Source organism: Equus caballus, chromosome 4 (assembly GCF_041296265.1).
Source record: "Equus caballus isolate H_3958 breed thoroughbred chromosome 4, TB-T2T, whole genome shotgun sequence".
NCBI lineage: Eukaryota > Metazoa > Chordata > Mammalia > Perissodactyla > Equidae > Equus > Equus caballus.
In genome coordinates, this window is record NC_091687.1 from 82,798,926 (window position 1) to 82,818,046 (window position 19,121).

Sequence of the window (19,121 nt, forward strand, 5' to 3'; positions counted from 1 at the left end):
AAAACATAGTTAAGAATATATCCTATAAGAGTATAATCAAAGGATATAGCATATAAATATATAAATGATATCACATAAAATTTAAGAACTAAATAAGATTATATATATTTAAGGTGCCTAGCTACCTTAAATATATTTAAAGTAATCACTCTGCTTTATTTTGAAGTAACAGGTATCAGAAGTCATACACTTCATCAGGTTGCTAAATAGTAGTATAATAGATGAGTACTCTAAAAGGGTAATAGTCTACCAGATAATAGATACATGTCCCATTTAAAAAGTTTCCTGCAGTTAAGGAATCTTTTCAGTGTGTTCACATGACTTGCACAGAAGAGGCACAGCTATTCAAGTCATCCTATTTATACTGACCACTATTCCTTCAAGAACCAATGAAGAATATCACTGTATCACTGATGAAGACACTTACACGTTTTTGAAACTTTGACAAGAATTCCATGGCAAATAGACCTGGTTTAAGGGCTAATGGAAGACTTCAGGTTGATGGGATACAATACTGAGTCCAACATCAGAGAAAGTGACTCACTTTTTGGGGCCTCTTGGAACTTTTCAAAAAATTCCACTGTAAGTCTTACTTTTACAATAAAACTTGAGGATAACAAGACCTCAGAAGGAAGCCTAGACTAAATCTTACTACAGGGGAGAAGGAGAAAATACAGAACAGGACAAGTTGTCCTTATAGAAGTCCCCTTTGTAATTGGGTTTCTCCAAACCCAAATTTTATCATAACATAATCTCCATAGAATAAGGAATAAGACAAAAAATGACATCTTTTTGCATTGAAGAATAATCAATAGTTATAGATTATAGATTCAGAATAGTAAACAAAGCAGACTCAACAAATAGGAGTTATTTATGATTACTTGTTTTCATAGTTAATTAGATAGCTGCCCTTGTACAACAGTGTAATAGGAATTCAAATGAGGAATGAAATATAAAACGGACAGAGACCATGGCCATAGGATCCTTACAAGTAGGAAAGCTAGGCATTTTCAGATATAATTAAAATACATAGTAGAAAGTGCTCTAGGATTCAATGACAAAACCCTGAATTCTGTCAATTGAGCATGTCAAAAATTCAGGGTTACTTCCTACTAAGTAGAAATCGTATCTGTGAAGGTAAGTAAGATGAAAAAGTAACCAAACCATTGCATTTTCAAACTGAAAGCTTACTGGGGGAGAAAATAAACACATTTAATCAGGTGAGACCATTTACTGATGAGGGTATGATATGCTAAAATTTCTACACATTTTAAGTAACTGAGTATGCACAGCACTTTAAGATTCAGAAAACCTCAATCAGAAATGTGGAAGGGTGCTAATGAAGATTAAGAGAAGGGGGACCCAAGCCTCCCAAGTTACTACTTGGCCAGACTTGGTAACCTCTGGTCAGACCAAACAATTCATTGATGGAAGTAACAAAAAGCTGAAATTGATCAGACCATTAAGAGAAGTTGAAGATCTGAGAAGACTTTCATGAAGCCTATATACAACTATCTGTCCTAGGTAGTTTACACAAGTATCTGTGACGGTAATAAAAGCAAAGGAAAAAGAACTAAACATGTTTCTGGGAGTAGAAACACCATATAATAGGGAAAATTCTGAAAGAAAATTCTGAAGTCTAATACTATGACAAAGAAGAAAGAACCATATTTATGCCAATATAGGAAAGAAAGACAAAATTAAGTGAAAAAATTAAAGGATCAATATAAATAGAAAAAAGCTCATTTGATATGAAAAACCTCTTGAAGAAATGGGAAAAGAAATCTTTTACTAGAGTACTAGAATAAAACAAAACCAAATCAAAATACAAACCAAAATTTACATATTAAAAAGTCAAAATTATTGGCATATAAGACATAGATGAAAAAATGAGCTGAATTATTCAACTCAAGAAGCTAGAAAAAGCACAACTCAGAAAAACTAGAGAAACAAGAAGAAAGGAAATAATAAAGATTTGGGCAGAAATCACTGTAACAGAGAAAAAAATAGAGAAAATAAATGCTGGTCTTTTATAAAATAAAGAAAAATAAGTGTTGGTCCTTTGAAAAGATTAGTAACATAGACAAACCTCTTCAGTAATAATGAAAAACGGAAAAAGATGTAAAAACATTTGAAATGAAAACAGATAAAATGAAAAAAGGATACCTATACATACAACAGATTTTTAAATACTAAAATATTAATAGCTATAGCAAATATATCTGAAAAATGATACATTTCAGATAAAAGGATAAAAGTGATGCAAAATGTACTAGAAAATTTAGACCAAAAATCACTAAAAAATTTGAAATGGCTATCAAAGACCTCCCCACTCACTGCCTCAAGCTTTAATTCTAGATAATATTACAGATAAGTTGCGGTCTGTTTTTTAAGATTTTGGTTTTTTTAGAACAGTTTTAGGTTCACAGCAAAATCAAGAGGAAGTACAGAGATTGTCTTTACGTTCCCTGCCCCCCCACAGGCAAATCCTCCCCAACATTCCGTACAAGAGTGATACCTTTGCTAAAACTGATGAATCTACAGTGACAGACCATAACCCTCCAAAATTCAGAGTTCACATTATGGTTCACTCTTGGTGTTGTCCATTATATGTTTTTGGACAAATGTATAACGATATACATCCATCATTACAGTATGATACAAACGGTTTGCACTGCCCTAGAAATCCTGTGTGATCTACCTGTTCATTCCTCCCCTCAGTGCCTGGCAACCACCGATCTTTTCACTGCCTCCATCATTTTGCCTTTTGCAGAATGTCATACTGTTGGAATCATACAGAATGCAGCCTTTTCAAATTGGCTTCTTTCACTTAGTAATATGCATTTAAGGTTTTTCCATGTCTTTTAATGGCTTGATAGCTAGCTTCTTTTTAGCACAGAATAATATTCCACTTTGGAGATGTGCCACAGTTTATCCACTCACCTATTGAAGGACATCTTGGTTGCTTCCAAGTTTTGGCAATTATGAATAAGGCTGCTAAAAACATCTGTGTGCAGGTTTTGTGTGAACATAAGCTTTCAACTTCTTTGGGTAAACACCAAGAAGCACAACTGCTGGGTCATATGGTAAGAATATGTTTAGTTTTGTAAGGAGCCGTCAAACTATCTTTCAAAGTGGCTGTACCATTTTGGATTCCCAACAGTGATGAATGCGAGTTCCTGTTGCTCCATATCCGTGCAGCATTTGGTATGGTCAGTGTTTTAGATTTCTGCCATTCTAATAGGTATGTAGTCAGAAAAGTTTTCAACAAACTTCCAATGTCAGAAAAATCCCTCTTATGTGAGTTGGTTTAGTAAAAAGAAAGAAAAAAAAATTGAGGAAAAAAACAGCCCAACCGGTTTAATGAGATTAATATAACTTTGATTCTGAAATTTCAAACTAGATGAGAAAATTAAAAGTAAAATATTGTTGGCCAATTTCGTCTACAAACAGAGATGAGAAATTTGGCAATGGAGATAAACATGTATTACAGAAAGAGAAGCTCAGCTAGTTAACCTGCAAATGAAAATTTACTCAAACTCATTAGCAATCAGATAAATTGAATATTTAAATTTTATTTAACTTTAATTTTTAAATTGAAAATTTTAATTAATTATTTGTTTCTCTAGGATTTGGGGCACAGAAAATTAAATACTCATACTCTTATTTATTATTAAATGCTTTAATAATAAAACATTGTGTTACAAGAACGTAAGGATGGTTTAACATCAGAAAATCCACCAATGTAAATCACTATATTGATGGTTTAATGGAGAAAAATAATATTACTATCTTAATGGATACAAAGAAAGCATTTGATAAATGTTCAACAATTTTGGTTTAACAAGCAATTTAGTAAAGCTCTATACCAAGAACATAAAGCAAATATTATGCTTAATAAAAGAAATTTTAGATATTGTGAAGGTTAATTTTATGTGTCAACTTGACTGGGCCATGGGGTGTGTAGATAGGGTGTTTCTGTGAGGATGTTTTTGGATGAAATTAACATTTAAATTGGTAGACTGAGTAGACTGGCCACCATAATGTGGGTGGGCCTCATCCAACTAGTTGAAAGCCTGAATAGGACAAAAAGCTAACCCACCTCCTGACCAAGAGAGAACTCTCCTGTCTGACAGCCTTTGAAATGGAACATTGGCAATTCCTGCCTAACGGCCTTCAAACTGGAATATAGGCTCATTCTTGTTCCACAGTAGCTTCTGGCCTTTAGACTCGAACTAGGACATTGGCTCTGCAGATTTTGGAACTGACAGACTCCATAATCACCTGAGTCAATTCCTTATCATACATCTCCTAATACACACACACACACACACACACACACGTTTGGTTCTGTTTCTCTGGAGAACTCTAACTAATATAGATTTAGTTCTAAGACTGGGAAAAGGCAAGTTTGCCTGCTGTCACTTCTGAATAAAATAGCACTAGAGGCCTTGGTCCATTGTATAAGACAAGAAAAAGAGTAAACACAGTAAATTAAGAGGAAAAACCTGCCATGATTTGCAGATTATATAATCACTTGCAGAGAAAATACAACAAAATAAACAAACCATCAGAATAAGAGAATTGATCAAGTCCGCTTATTGCAATCAGTACTGTGCTTCTGTACTACAAAAGCAAAGGTGGAAGGATGGACTGCCTTCCACACAATATGGGAAAACTGGCTTGTTGAGGAAACAAAGTTGAAGGCCTCCCTTATAGCATCTCTAAAAGGGAGCTCATTATGGGTCAAAGACATAAAAGTAAAAGCTAAATCTATAAACCTAACAGAAGAAAATGAAGGGGATGACTTCTGTAATTTAGGGGCAAAGGACACTTTTAAAATGACTCTAAAAGCACAAATACACAGAAGAAAACTGATGGATTTGACTGTTAAGCATTTCTGTTCAACAAGGTTAGCCAGCAGATAATACATCAAAACCAACAAAAGATTATCATCTAGGACTTCTCTGTCAACAGAGCTGATAAACATGGCAATTTAAATTTAAATTAATAAAAATTAAATAGAAATTTTGGCTCCTCAGTCACATCAAGGGAGCCTTGTTTATATCGAGGAACTGCAGACAATTCAGGTGTCCAGCATCAGATGACTGCACGGGTAAAACGTGATACACACCATGGAAAGTCACATAATATCAAGAAGCACCGACCTAGAAGGATATACAGTCATGCACCCCACAATGATGTTTCGGTCAATGACAGACTGCATATACTAACCCCATAAGATTAGTACCACAAAGCCTAGGTGTGTAGTCGGCTACACCATCTCGGTTTGTGTAAGTATACCCTATAATGTTTACACAAGGTTGTAATGACATAACAACACATTCCTCAGATTGTACACCTGTTGGTACCGAAACGTGTCTGTATAACATTGTACATAGGTCTTAAATATTTAAAGTTTGATTAAAACAAAAAGACACTGAATATCTTTAGCACAAAATATACAAATTTAAAACACATACGTACACAAAACACTACATCTTTTATAAGGATACGTAACATTTAAGGATACATTATGCAACACAGAATGCATACCTATGCAGGCAGGAGCAGAGCAAGAGCGAGGATCAGGGATGAAGGGGTTAAAAAGCAAAAGAAAGGATGGGCTGGTGCTGGTGTGCAATGAAATGAGGAATATGAGTATTCAATTTCCTGTGCCCCAAATCCTAGAGAAACAAATACTTGTTTAACTTTGTTCAAGTACGTGTCCTTTTAATTTATTTTAACTAGGAATTTGAGATTTAATCTAGAATTTTAAAAGTCCAATGAATCACAACTACATTTACAAGTTGCCACGTAGTGTTAACAGAACTTGCAATTCATATATTATAATGTAACTATATCTTGACATCATTATTTAGTAAAGTAGTAGATGTTTCCTAAATTGTGATCAACACCAAAACAAAATATCAATACTCCAGAAATTTGAATGCAATTTAGGAATTCAACTTAGTGTTATAGCAATTGAAAAATCATACTAAGTTTTAAAATACTATGAACTCCATACTTTCAAGTTCAATAATCTAATAAAAAATTAAATTGTACCAAATTAAAGAAACATTTAAAATTTTATGATTGTTAACCTTTCTTAACCATAGATCATTTTAACAAAGTCTGTTGTGGGTAGGCTCTTGAATTTGGAACTAAATTTATATCTCAGCTCTTACAAATATTCAAACTAATTATTTCAGAATGAATGTAGAATGACACTTTAATTAGTAATGCGCCTCCTGGCAATTAAGATTCTCTTGCTTCTCTCAGCAATTAAAATGGCAAGGCATATTATTAAGGTCCCATGATTCTTCATACCTCTTACTGACAATTACCATGAGAAACATTAAAGGCAAGATTGTAGCTATAATCCATTCACTGAATATTTGATAGGAGGATAAACACTTTCTCCTCTTTGCCTAGTAATTTTTCATTTCACGCAATTACCTATCAATCATTAATGCAGTTTATGCTCTCAATCACAAAGTTCAATTTTTCATTTTAAATAACTTATTACAACCAATTGATTTTGTAGAAATGCAAGTTGCAGGGATATTTTAATTAAGAAATAATTTTTGACTCATTTATTCATGATATGACTTTAATGGTCAGAACATTAAATATAGAGGGGTTGATGCTAGAAAATATCATTGCCGGAAATATGAGATCTAAAACTACTTTAAACTGAACATATTAACAAAGATATATGTATAAAATTTTTAATAGTGCTGGTGGAGTCAGAATAAAGAGAAGCACCTTTACCTTTTGAATACCTAAATTTTTTAAAAAAGGATCTTATGTGGCAACTTTCATGTTCTTTTTGATGATTCTCTTATAACTCGTTTTTTATAATATATACTACAATAGGAAAACATCTCAAATTTACATGGAATGTATAGCATATATATAATACAATATCATAAAATTATAACATGGCATTTTTTGCAATCATAGTTTGAATTACCTATTGTTTATTGATTATAGCTAAAACTTACCAAGTGTTAATTACATGCCAGGCACTTTAGCAATATTAACTCATTTAATGCTCATAGCAACCTTTTGAAAAAGGTAATTATTATTATTCCACTTTACAGATGAAGAACTGAGGCACAAGGAGGCTAAGCATTCACAGCACGATTACACAGGATAAGGCTACAATTAGGCACCCTGGCCATGCACTCCAGCCACTCCAACAAAACTACTGCTATGGGATGACATTGTCCTTTCATAGTCTTAATTACGCATTAAAACATTTCATCAATTATTCATATCTTTCACTATCAACACACCTACTACATCCACTCTCTCAGTCTCTCAGACTTTCACTCTCAGTCTTTCCGACTTTCAGCCTCTCAGACTTTGATACTCACTAAGTCTAATGGTTCAACCTCTGAGTGAACAGCATACAGTTGTCTACAACTAAGCACAAGTTTCAGGGAGTGTGACCAGATCCTGTCACATGTCCATAACTGGGTCTTGCTGAAGGTCAAGGCAAAGACTAAACACATGGGAATTTGTTTTCCTTCGAATAAAAAAGGCATATTTGTGTCCAAAGCAAAAAGAGACATGTTAATCTTGTCCATACTGGCCGCAGTTCCTGCAACTGTAACATTACTTTCCTATTTTATTGTAGCTATCTTACTCATTTTACACTATTTGACTCATTTCAGGTCCAATCTTTATTCATTTTTTTAAATGAGGTATAATTGACATACAACATTGTATTAGTTTCAGGTGTACAACATAATGATCCGATGTTTGTATATACTGCAAAACGATCACCACAATAAATCTCGTAAACATCCACCACCATACATAGTTGCAGATTTTATTTTCTTGTGACAAGAACTAAGATCTACTTTCTTAGCAACTTTCGAATATGTAATACAGTATGGTTAACCATAGCCACGTTGCTGTACATAACATCCACATGACTTATTTTTACAACTGGAAGTTTGTACCTTTTGACTTCCTTCACTCAGTAATTTCTTCTGCTTTGGTCATCATAGTCTACATCAGCCTAGAAATCTATCTCACCATTCAGATTTGATCAGCTTTCTTCCTAAAGTTTTTTCACATTTCATAAGGAGTTCAGCCCTTTCCATCCTGAAATTTGTGCCATATTTGTTTAGCTTAAAAAATACTCAAAACACATATAGTTCTCACAATCACTACCTACAGGGACAATATTTTTCAGTTAACAGATATTCTTCTCAAATAATCATTATTTGAGATTGTTTTTTCACTGACCAGAGTGACCAATGAAAATTATACTCCACTAATTTGGGCAACACTTGTGTCTGCGTATATTAACGCCTTTGAAGAAGGGTAAAAAAGCCAAAAAAAAAAAAAAACTGTCTGGTTTTTAAAATTGTTTTTGAATTCTGGTGTAAGGGTTTTTGGAAACATCTTCAAACCACCAGTTAAAATAGGTTCTATGAACCACTTATGGTATCTTTTCAGCTAGAATGTCAAAGTTATGGAAGGAGCAATCAATATCTGATAGTCCATCACATTCTGTATATATGATTGTTGTATTTTCCCAGCTTAAACTGTTTTCCATTTTACAGTTTCCTTCATTCTATAGCCTATGCTAGTAGGTTAACAGCTGTTCTGTTTCAGTGGAGAAAGTACTTAGCTCTACTGTATCTAATGTATTTCTTGTCTGATTAATGTCTGATTAATGTCCCTTTTTAAGCATCACTATTTTTATAGCAAATTTCACCCATCCATTCATTCTTTCATTCAAAGAGTCTGGCACATGGTAATCAATAATATGTGTTGAATGACTGATTTGATTAAACCAAGCAAGTATTCCGTGCCTGGTCAAACGATGGTGAATAAATAATAAGCTCCAGTCTATAAGGAGTTAGTCTTAGCTGGAGAGACAAACAAGAGTGTAGACGGTTATAATCCTATAATAGAGCATGTTCAGGGCCTCGGGAGCACAGACTCGGGATGCCTGAGTCAGCCTGAAGTGGAAAGATGAAGACTATCAAGCAATTTTCATATTGCCTCTTAATTCGAAAGTACATAAAAATCAGCCAATTATCAATCAATATGTGATTTGTATTCACTATGTTCTGAAGCCTATGGGCAAAGCAGTAAAGTAAGAGGATCTCTGCCATCAGAAAACAGCACCCCAGGTATAGATATAAGACATCAATGCATGAGAATCTAAGTAGCAAGAAGAAAGTAGTACATGGTAAACGTCAAAAAAGAGGACAAATGGGATCTCACAAACAGATGAAGAATTGGTAAAACTTGAAAAAGATAAGCCATATCTTGTAAAGATAACATTTACATTCTCACCAATTGAGCAATTTCACTCTTAGGTATACATTCAAGAGAAACTGCATATACGGAGCAGGAGACATACATAAGATGTTCACAGCAGCACTGTCTGAAATAGCAAAAATGTGGAAATCATTCAAATTCCCATTTTGATAAAGTGGATAAATATAGTGTATTTATATGATACAGGAAAGATTATATATATAATTAAATGTAGAGATCAATGTGGCACATAGCATGGGCCAAGGATTATGACTAATCCAATTCTATGCATCTGACGTATAATAGAAGAGGGGAAAAAGTGAAAAGGATTTTGTATCAAGACAACAGTGTGCAGTCTGTTAGCCTTTGCTGTGTAACATACCACTCTAAAACTTAGTGACAAAACAACAATCATTTGTCATTTCTCATGAACCCATAGCTGGCTGAGCAGTTGTACTGACCTGAGCTGGGCTCTGCATGACCTACTTATAGGTCTGCGGTCAGCTACAAGTCACCTAGTTGGCTTTGTCATTTTGTCTGGGCTCACTCATATGTCTGAGACCTTGACCAGGACAAGTGGGCTGGTTTAGTTATGCTCCTCCAGCAGTCACATCCATTCATGTCCTCAGGACAAAGGCAAAAAGCAAGGGAGAAAGTGAAAATGCATAAATGTTTTTTGAAGCCTCTACTAATGTAAAGTTTGCTACTGTCCTAGGGGCCAAAGAAAGTCATATGGTCAAGCCTGAAGTTAAAGGGGACAACAAAGACATAGGGCAAAAGATGTGAATTTAGGGAGCCCATTTATTGGGTCCGTTTATACAATCAACCTACTACATGTACAAAAAATAAATTTTCTAAATAAACCTATCTCCTCCTTCAATGAAGCAAAGGTTGGCTATGACCGACATAAGGTCAGTCCTAGGCAGAAAGAAGAGGAGGGAAAGCCAACTCTTCTGGTCCCTGCAGATTATGGGGAAAAGTAAGATGGAGACGCAGAAGGCAGGCCATTAGAAACGCACCCTGGAATTGAGGAGTATGGCTTCTGCCCTTCTTCCCATTTCTGATTCTGTCACGCAGTCTGTGCTGTAATGAAGCCGGAATGGTCCCAACAAAGCAGAGGGAGGGCTAGAGTCTCTTTTGAGTCTTATGGTATAAAAAGGACTTGGCAGGGGCTAGCCCCGTGGCCGAGTGGTTAAGTTCGCGCGCTCCGCTGCAGGCGGCCCAGTGTTTCGTTAGTTCGAATCCTGGGCGCGGACATGACACTGCTCTTCAGACCACGCTGAGGCAGCGTCCCACATGCCACAACTAGAAGAACCCACAACGAAGAATACACAACTATGTACCGGGGGGCTTTGGGGAGAAAAAGGAAAAAAAAAAAAAAAAAAAACTTTATTAAAAAAAAAAAAAAAAAAAAAAAAAGGACTTGGCAGTTCCCTTAAAACCAGGGGCTGGGGATGAAGCGACATGGCAGTTAGCTGAGAGTCTTCTCACGAGGAAGATTAGATTAATTATAGAGAAAATAAACTGCCTTTCTTGGCACTTTTGTACTAGTGTGAGAAAACGTGTGACCTAGTGCCAAACTGGTACGGTCTGCTTAAGTAAAAGAGTGAAAGAAATAGGGTTGGGTTAGCAAACGTACGTTCAGTGTACATGAACTGACTGATTGGTTGAAGTTGGGGATTTGTGTTGGGTATAGAAAGGCGAAAAAGTTGAAAAGACTTGAGGGGGCCAGATTTTTGAAGAATGTGAATGCTAGGCTAAAAAACGTGAATCTAATCTCATAGGCAATGGGGAAGTAGACATATAAATAGTATTCTTAAATTCCTGAATGGTTTAGAAAACAGACAAATACAGGAAAATCAGTACAGAAGTCATTAAAACATTTTTTTTGTTAACATAGATTGAATTGGGGTTGGCAGAAGGAATGGAAAGGAATTTATCTGTGGGAAACACTACAGAGAGAGAGGGATTAACTACTATGAGTGAATATGAAGTGGTTAATTAAAGACAAACCTAAAGATCAACCTAACTGGAAGAAAGCATATGGCTGCCAATTTCAGAAAGGTAGAAATAGCTGATACTCATATTGTTTCTAAGTGATCTTTGGTCTCTTGCTATATCCTTTTAATCCATTGTCAAAGGAAATTTTTAAAAAATTTTCAGAAGTACTGATATGTGAAATAAGCAAAGGCACTAAAAAACATTCACATTTTTTATAAGGGCAACAAATTTTTTTTACAACCATGAACATAAGATGTGCTTTTCTTCTCTGATTTGAATACTAATATACTATCCTTAAGGACACAAATGATCCCAGGATGAACAATTAGAAATTTTAATACTTGCAAAACCTTAGCGCTCTCTGTGCATGTCATCAACACTGACATTAACTCATGTTAAAATTGTGGTGACGATTCTTTTTATAATCAGAACACACATTCATCCAACTAAAATAAAGTCATTTGCTATCTTCCCCATTATGTAACTGACAATGATTTTCAGGCATTTCAAATACAGTCTAGATATAGAACTGCGGCTGCGATGTTCTATCCTGTTACCTATGCCTGATTCTGCTAAACTCTAGCTCTGATTGGGAAGAGAGGATGAGAAAATATTCCTTATGATCATATGTTATCATTTATTGAAAGACTGCCAAAATGAAATATGCTATTATACAAATCGGAGCTAGATTTGGCTGGGGAGCTAGTCAACAGCAAATCATCCAAATGGAGACAACGCTCCAGTTGGTAAGATAGTTAATAATATAATTCAGGTAATAAGAATTTAAAAAAGAAAGAAGCAGGTTAAAAGTAGAGCTGGCAGTGAGGAGGGAAGGGCATGATTCTATGTAGCGAGGTCGGATGGGCCCCTCTGTAGAGATGACATCTGAGCAGAGACCTGCCGTAAGTGAGGGGAGAAGATGTGAGGTAAGAGCTTTCTGTAATAGCACCAGCAACTGCCAAGGTCCTGCACCAGGAACCAGCAGAGAATGTTCAAGCAGCAGCTTCCGAACTCCAATCTCAACAACACCGATCTCCCCAAGCGATTATTTTCACAAAACATCAGCATACATAATTAGACTAATTATTCAATTATATGAATGCCTTGGGTGCTATGGTAACTACAAAATAAAAACCTTTTACTAACTATCGAGCAAGCTGTTCAGGCTTATCAATTCCTCCGTAAATGAAGCACATGAACTATCCTTTAAAACACACAAAAAACACCTGAGATGAAATTAAAATGAACTTATTTGGTATGTAAAAATTGAGAACAACAATGGAAAACTGGGCAAATTTTAACCCCCCAACTAGCAAGATGTGATATACTATTTAAAGCTATGGAGCTCAAGTTATTAATGATTTAAGCAAGAAAATTAAAAGCAAAACAATTGGACTAAATATACAAAAGACACCAGTAGTTACTTAAAATATGCTTTAGAAGCATTTGCCATTTTTAAAATAAGCTAGACTGCACTGGACTAAAATAAAGGAAAAGTTCGATCTTATTTTTTTCACTTGCTATGAAATAATCTCCAGGTCTTTTTTGTTTTTAGAACCTGAGCCTCTCTCTCAGACAAACCATTCAAGTCAGCTGCTCAGACACGGTTGAGAGCTCTTATGTTTTCATTTTTCTCCCTTAGGACATACAGAAGACAAAATAAAGTTAGCAGCAAAACACACAAAGAGAAGTAAACTACCGCCACCATCTATGGCCATAATAACTATCAAATAAAAACATAAATTAAACTTAACAAGAAGCAGAGGGCCCTAATGGGGGATATAGCCTTCATACTCTCAAGGAATCAGTGAGGATTTGGGCACTTCTATCTTTCCATTTGTCTTTGAGCTTTCTCCTGAATAAAGTCAAATGTAGTTAAAACTGTAAGAAGGTTTTATTATAAGTTCAGGGACTATAATTTTTAAAAATGATGTTTAATACTGATTGTTACTAGTTAATTGAGCACTTACTATGTAACAGATCCAGTGCTCCACGCTCTATGAGCATACCTCGTTCCACGCTCAGGACAATCTAACTTTATGGTATGAGTGCGGCTATGAGAAAGAACTTGACCAAGTTTGCATAAAAAATGACAGTCCTAGAATCTGAACCCAGGTCTGTACAATGCTGAAGCCTGTGTTCTGAACCACTCTGTATGCTGCTTCCTCTTTATGGAGATGTCCTTAAAGAGAATAATGTAGCTTGAAAATCATTCAACTATCTCCATCCTGCCCAGGAATATGAATATTTCCATCTGACTTTCCTTAAAGGAGAGATCTAACTTGACGCTTAAAATAAAGAATAAAAAGAAATAGATTTCAGAGCTGGAAGAAACCTAAAGATCATCTAGTGAGCTCAATATCTTGCTCTAAAGATGAAGCAGCTGAGGAGGCGCCTGACTACATCCACACAGAACAACCTGAAGGCAGAGCTGGCTGGAGCCCAGGTCTCCCAGCCCAGGTTCCCCTCACTGCCAGGCAGCAGCCCTCACAGCTGCTTGAGAAGGAACGAGGAAGAAATAGCGCTCCATTTTTTTTAAAGTGCTTTTTGTTCTGTTTCATATTTAAAATATTTATTGTTTATTTTGCTTTCTTTTACTAGCACCTCAACTCAGACAGACCTTCTTTAGGGTTTTATCAACAGCTAAAACATATTGAGTATTATTGTGAGCTAGCTAACCACTCTCATAAGCACATTAGACATGTTAAAATATTACCCCTCCAAACAATGCTATGAGGTAGCTGCTGCTACCATTTTCATTTTGCAGCTGAGGAAACTGAGGCACAGAGTTTTCATAGTTTTCCCAAGATCCCATAGCTACTAAGTGATTGAGTCAGGATTTGAAGGCAAGCAATCTGGCTCCAGAACTCACATTCCCATACCACACGGCTCCTTTAAATGTTGGATGGACAGGAGTCCTTCCAGGATCACCTCAAGGAATCTTCTCAAATGAATTTCCTTAATTATCATATTTTAGATAAAACAAATTTAACTATTTTTAATTAAACGAAAACCTATTTGATTTTTTTAGTTTGATAACTGCATCCTTTCATCACAAAAGTATTATAAATACATCACAGAAAACCTGGAAAATAGAGAAAAGAAAATTTCACCCATAGTTGTACTATTCTATTTAGTATGTTTAATGTATTTCCTTTCTGAATTTTTATACGCATTTGTTTTTTAATATCATCAGAGTACAAACAATTCTACAGTGTGTATTTTTGAAATTAATCCTATACAATAGAAGCCTGATGTTTCAGTCAGTCTTCATACCTCCTTTTCCTGCCTTGAGAGGGTTCAAATAAACCCCCCTATCTGCCAATTTGAGCTTAAAGTTAAAGACAAACTAATTTATTACAGGAGAAATGAGACAAGTTTTGCAAAGGAGTATAACAAGTTAAAACATTTAGTTTAATGACGATAAAAGCTATGTTTAAAAATGTTTCTATTATTCTGACAATTTACTATTCACTAGTAAATTAAAATGAAAATATAGTTCTTAATGATTTAAATTAGCATAGAGGAAACAACAAATATTAAGGTTATTTGGAAAAGGAAAGTTGGCTCTATGACTTATTCTTTTTATTATTCTACAAGGACTACAGTAATATCTGTAAGGCGCCACAGGCAGATTTCTCTTCTGAAAGCTGCCTGTGGAATAAGAACCAATCATTTGTTAAGAACCTAGCAAACGCTTTGTCAGAAGTTTTGGCAAGGCTCTAAGAAGCAGGATTTCTCTGAAATCAGCATAAGCCAGAATGAGGTAAATTCAATTTGAGAATGCAAATATATATACCTACACAGACTGATGTATAGATTCAGGTGAAGATCAGATGTCAAAACATGGTAATTTTAGACAAGGACACATAGAAAAGTCATTCTAAAAGGTTCATTTAAAATGATAAATCCATTTTTTCTGGAAAAAAAAGCCCAATTTGTCCTTTCTGTAAGGCTGGAGCCTCCAAGCAAATGCTACCTTCACTAAAATAAGAATTTCCTCCTTTTGGTCATCAGACTGTCCCCTAAATTGGCTGAAGATCATAAACAAAATAACGCAATTAGGTGCAGTCATTTTACTTTATGAGCAAATGCCATGTTTGAATTTGAAGCATGCGACTCAAAGTTTCCCCAGGCCTGACACGGCAGCCCCTACACGCCTACTGGTCATCTCCACGGGAAAGCGAGAGAAAGAGAGTGTGGCCAGCCTGGTGCTCAGCCTGCTCTTCCTGCTAGAAGGCGAACAGTGGTCTCTCCCCTGAAGCAAAGATGGACTCAGTGCCTTTCATACCTCTTTGATGTAAATTAGAGTTTCATACATGAAAATTTCAAAACACTTCAACACATCTATTCATTCAACACATGTTCATATAGCCAAGCATGACTCTATACAAAGAGAAATCTTATTTATGTCAGTGATTTGGCTAAATTTATCTTACTGATTTTTAACTCTGACAAAACTCTTCTATAGTTATATACTCATGAAGTTTTCATTCATTTTTTACTATAAAAGCAATCAGTTGTTTGCAGACTTCTGATAGGTCCTGGCCATAATGTTCCCATGTATGTGTGACGGCCAATTTAATTTTCTTCTTTCTCCTTTTCAGTTGTAGATTTAATTTTCTTAATGGTCACTTGTTTTATTAGTTCCATTTTATTTTGCCTTTCTTTTGGTTGAGAAAATAACACCTGAATTTTGAAAATGTTATGTAATAAAAACAAGGATAGTATTTCTGAGATTTAAGTTAATACTGTTACTTAGCCACTAGGCTATGCTAAAGGATAGTCCATTTGTTCAAGAACACGTCTGTCTTCCAGCTACTCAAAAAAGCAGGAAAATAAATTCAAAAGCTGGATATGAATTATCTAACCATTCAAAATATAGCCAGTAATTTATTTAATGGATTTATATGTTTGTTTATATAATTAGTTTATATGACACACTGCAAAAGAAGAAATGAACCCAATCTGGTTTTTTTTACTAAATATATGTCATACGGTAATGTCCAGTTTGATTTTAAAAGAATTAAATCACCATTATGTTTATTTTATCCAAATTAAATATCTATTTTCTCACCGCATGTAGTCAATCCTATTTTTTAAAAAACTATAATGTACAGTTATGGAATGAATAGTTATCAGAAACATGAGTTTTAGATCAGATATGTTTTTCTTTCTGCTTCAAAATAGAATAGGTCATTTTAAAATGTAACAGTTGGGAACCAAGCACCATTTATGTAGGGTATTTTTTTAATTAACATACTCTATCCCCTATAAATTGTGTTTAGAACTTTTATGCTTCAATTTAAGAATGTAGTTTATTGTCATTCTTATCACTTTTCCTTAAAACTCTCAGGAGCACACTATCATCATTTTCATCATCATCACTCATAGTGGTATCTATCCTTGATTACACACTTGGGGAGGCACAAGGCAGTGTAGTTGGGGACACACAAAAATATAGATAATATTGATAAAATGTATTTATTTAGAGACAATACAGGGGCCATACATAAGTGATAAATGAATAAAACAGAGTACGTGTTAGAAGAGTTCACGTAAGAGATATACTTGTTGCCCACATTACTAAACCAGAGAACGGGTTTTTATGAGTAAAGTCCCAAAGGATTTCAAAGTCTAGTTCTGAAAAGTGCTCTCAAGATAAAAGTCCATAACCTTCCATTTTATTGTTTAATCCACTTGACAACTCTATGCATAAGAGGAGTTTGCCATATTTTGAAGATAAATTAATCTTTTTTTAACTTGTCTCTTTTTCAATTATTCATTATTCATGTGTTAATTACTCATTGCAGGATGAATTATTGACAGAACACAATCCAGCCCCAAAGCAAAATGCTATTAATCTACTCCTCCTTTTATATTATTGCTTTGGCATATGACAGAACACTTGGAATAAAAAGGTTAGTTGACTTTCCCTTCTTTAATGTAATTAAGTCCAGTAAAATACATTTATGAAGCACCTCAGAAAAAGATGAATACTGTAGCATGATGTGGGTCAAAGCATGCTTTCTCATACACATCTACACACAGTGGTGATATTCAAAATATTTAAAACTGCTACCACACAGGCACTGAGACACCCAAACAGATGCTTTTGGTCAAGCCCCTGTACCGTCCCTGCCCATAGGGATAGACTGATGGTACAGTAATATCAACAACTTTTAATTCTGGTTGATCATTATTATCACATCCAATACTGGCATTAAATAATTCTCATTGAGTCACTATTACGAAATATAATATTCTTAACTTAATTATGCCATATAACAGCAACTAGCAGAAGAGCATCACAGATACTTTCAGTTCTGACATTTCTTCCTTTTATATACCATACACTGCAGAGGTACCTCAGTGTCTGGAAATGCCTGTTACTATCTTTCAGCAATGGTAGATAATGACTGCTGTGGCTGTGATCTGAAGCATTTCTGATCTGAAACCAAGGTGAGTTCTTGGTTTTCACGGATTAAATTGAGAGACTATGATATATTCTCCCTAGTAACTCCCTTCACCTGTAGTCTTAGGCAGAAGTCAACTCCAGAGCCATTCTGGGGGTCCTGATAAAGTCAAAGGGCGCTGAGATGTGATACAAATCTATTCTTTTTCAGTGCAAAGGAGTGATAAAAAAAAAAAAATCAAATCTTGGAAGGGGGCTGGATTGTCCCACTGGCCCTGGAACATTCCAAAGCAAGAAATTGCTAGGGATTAGAGCAGGGCCTCCCACAGAAGCTACAGGCTGCAGAACTTGCCATGTGCCCAACTTCATCTTCAGTCTTGGTTCTTGGGACAATCAGAAGACTCTAGGGGCATTCGCCCCAGGGCTGGCCAAGCGTAAATTAGGGGCTAGCTTGCCATCATAACCTATGTTCCCATTTCATGTTGTGCCATTCATCAAAAGGAAGATACTAAGTTAAAAAATAGTACAGAAATAACTCCAGTGCCGAGAACACATCGTGTACTTTTATGCCTAACTCTAGGCTCTACTAGTCTCTAAGGACTAGTAGACTAGTCTCTATGCATTTTAGAGCAGTAGTACTCTAACTCTCCAGTCTCAAAGCACTCTATTCCAGATGCACTGAACTTGTCATCATTGGCTAAAAGCCCTTCCAGAATTCTTGCCCATGTATATGCTATGTCATGTGACTGGAACGTCCTTCCTCCCCACTGCCCACTTGCTGAATTCATACTTCAAAATGCATCGAAAAAGTCAGGTGTCTCAGATCTAACTCCAGCTGGGATCAGGTGCTATTTTCACCGGTTCCCATTCCCCTTCTACAGCACTTATCACTATTATAATTATTTGTATACAAGCATGAATCCCTGACTAGCCAGTTCCTTTAGGCCTAGGATGGTATCTCACTGAGGTTTGCTCTGGTTGGAACAGAGTACTCACTATATGTCTGCTGCATAAATCAACAGTGAGCACACAGATGGATAAATGAAAGAGCGAACTCTCAATGTTAAATCCCAGGCACTCCATCAGCACTGTGAGCTCAGTCATAGGTGGACTTTACTTTGCGTCACCACATTAAAGGTGCCATAATGTGGGCTACCCAAATTACACTTCCTTTTTCTAAGAGCCCACTCTCTGAGGTGTTTGTCCCCTTGGTGAGACTATTCTGACACTGCACCCACTGCTCAGCCAAACCACAGAAGCAATATGGCCCCCAGTCCCATCCCAACTGTAGTATAGACATCTGGGCTGTCCTCTGCTCAGAGCCTCTGTTTTCCCTAATGGCCATCCAAAGAATCCTTATGTTGTTGACTCATCAGTTAACTCACCCATAACGTTGGTGATTTGCCTCCAAAGCCAG

The 19,121-nt window shown here is 35.7% G+C and overlaps 1 protein-coding gene across 12 annotated transcripts in view; it reads right to left on the reverse strand.

Moving 5' to 3' along the window:
* CADPS2 (calcium dependent secretion activator 2) overlaps positions 1 to 19,121 on the reverse strand; it is a 495,842-nt gene that overhangs the window by 199,449 nt on the left and 277,272 nt on the right. The window lies entirely within an intron of this gene.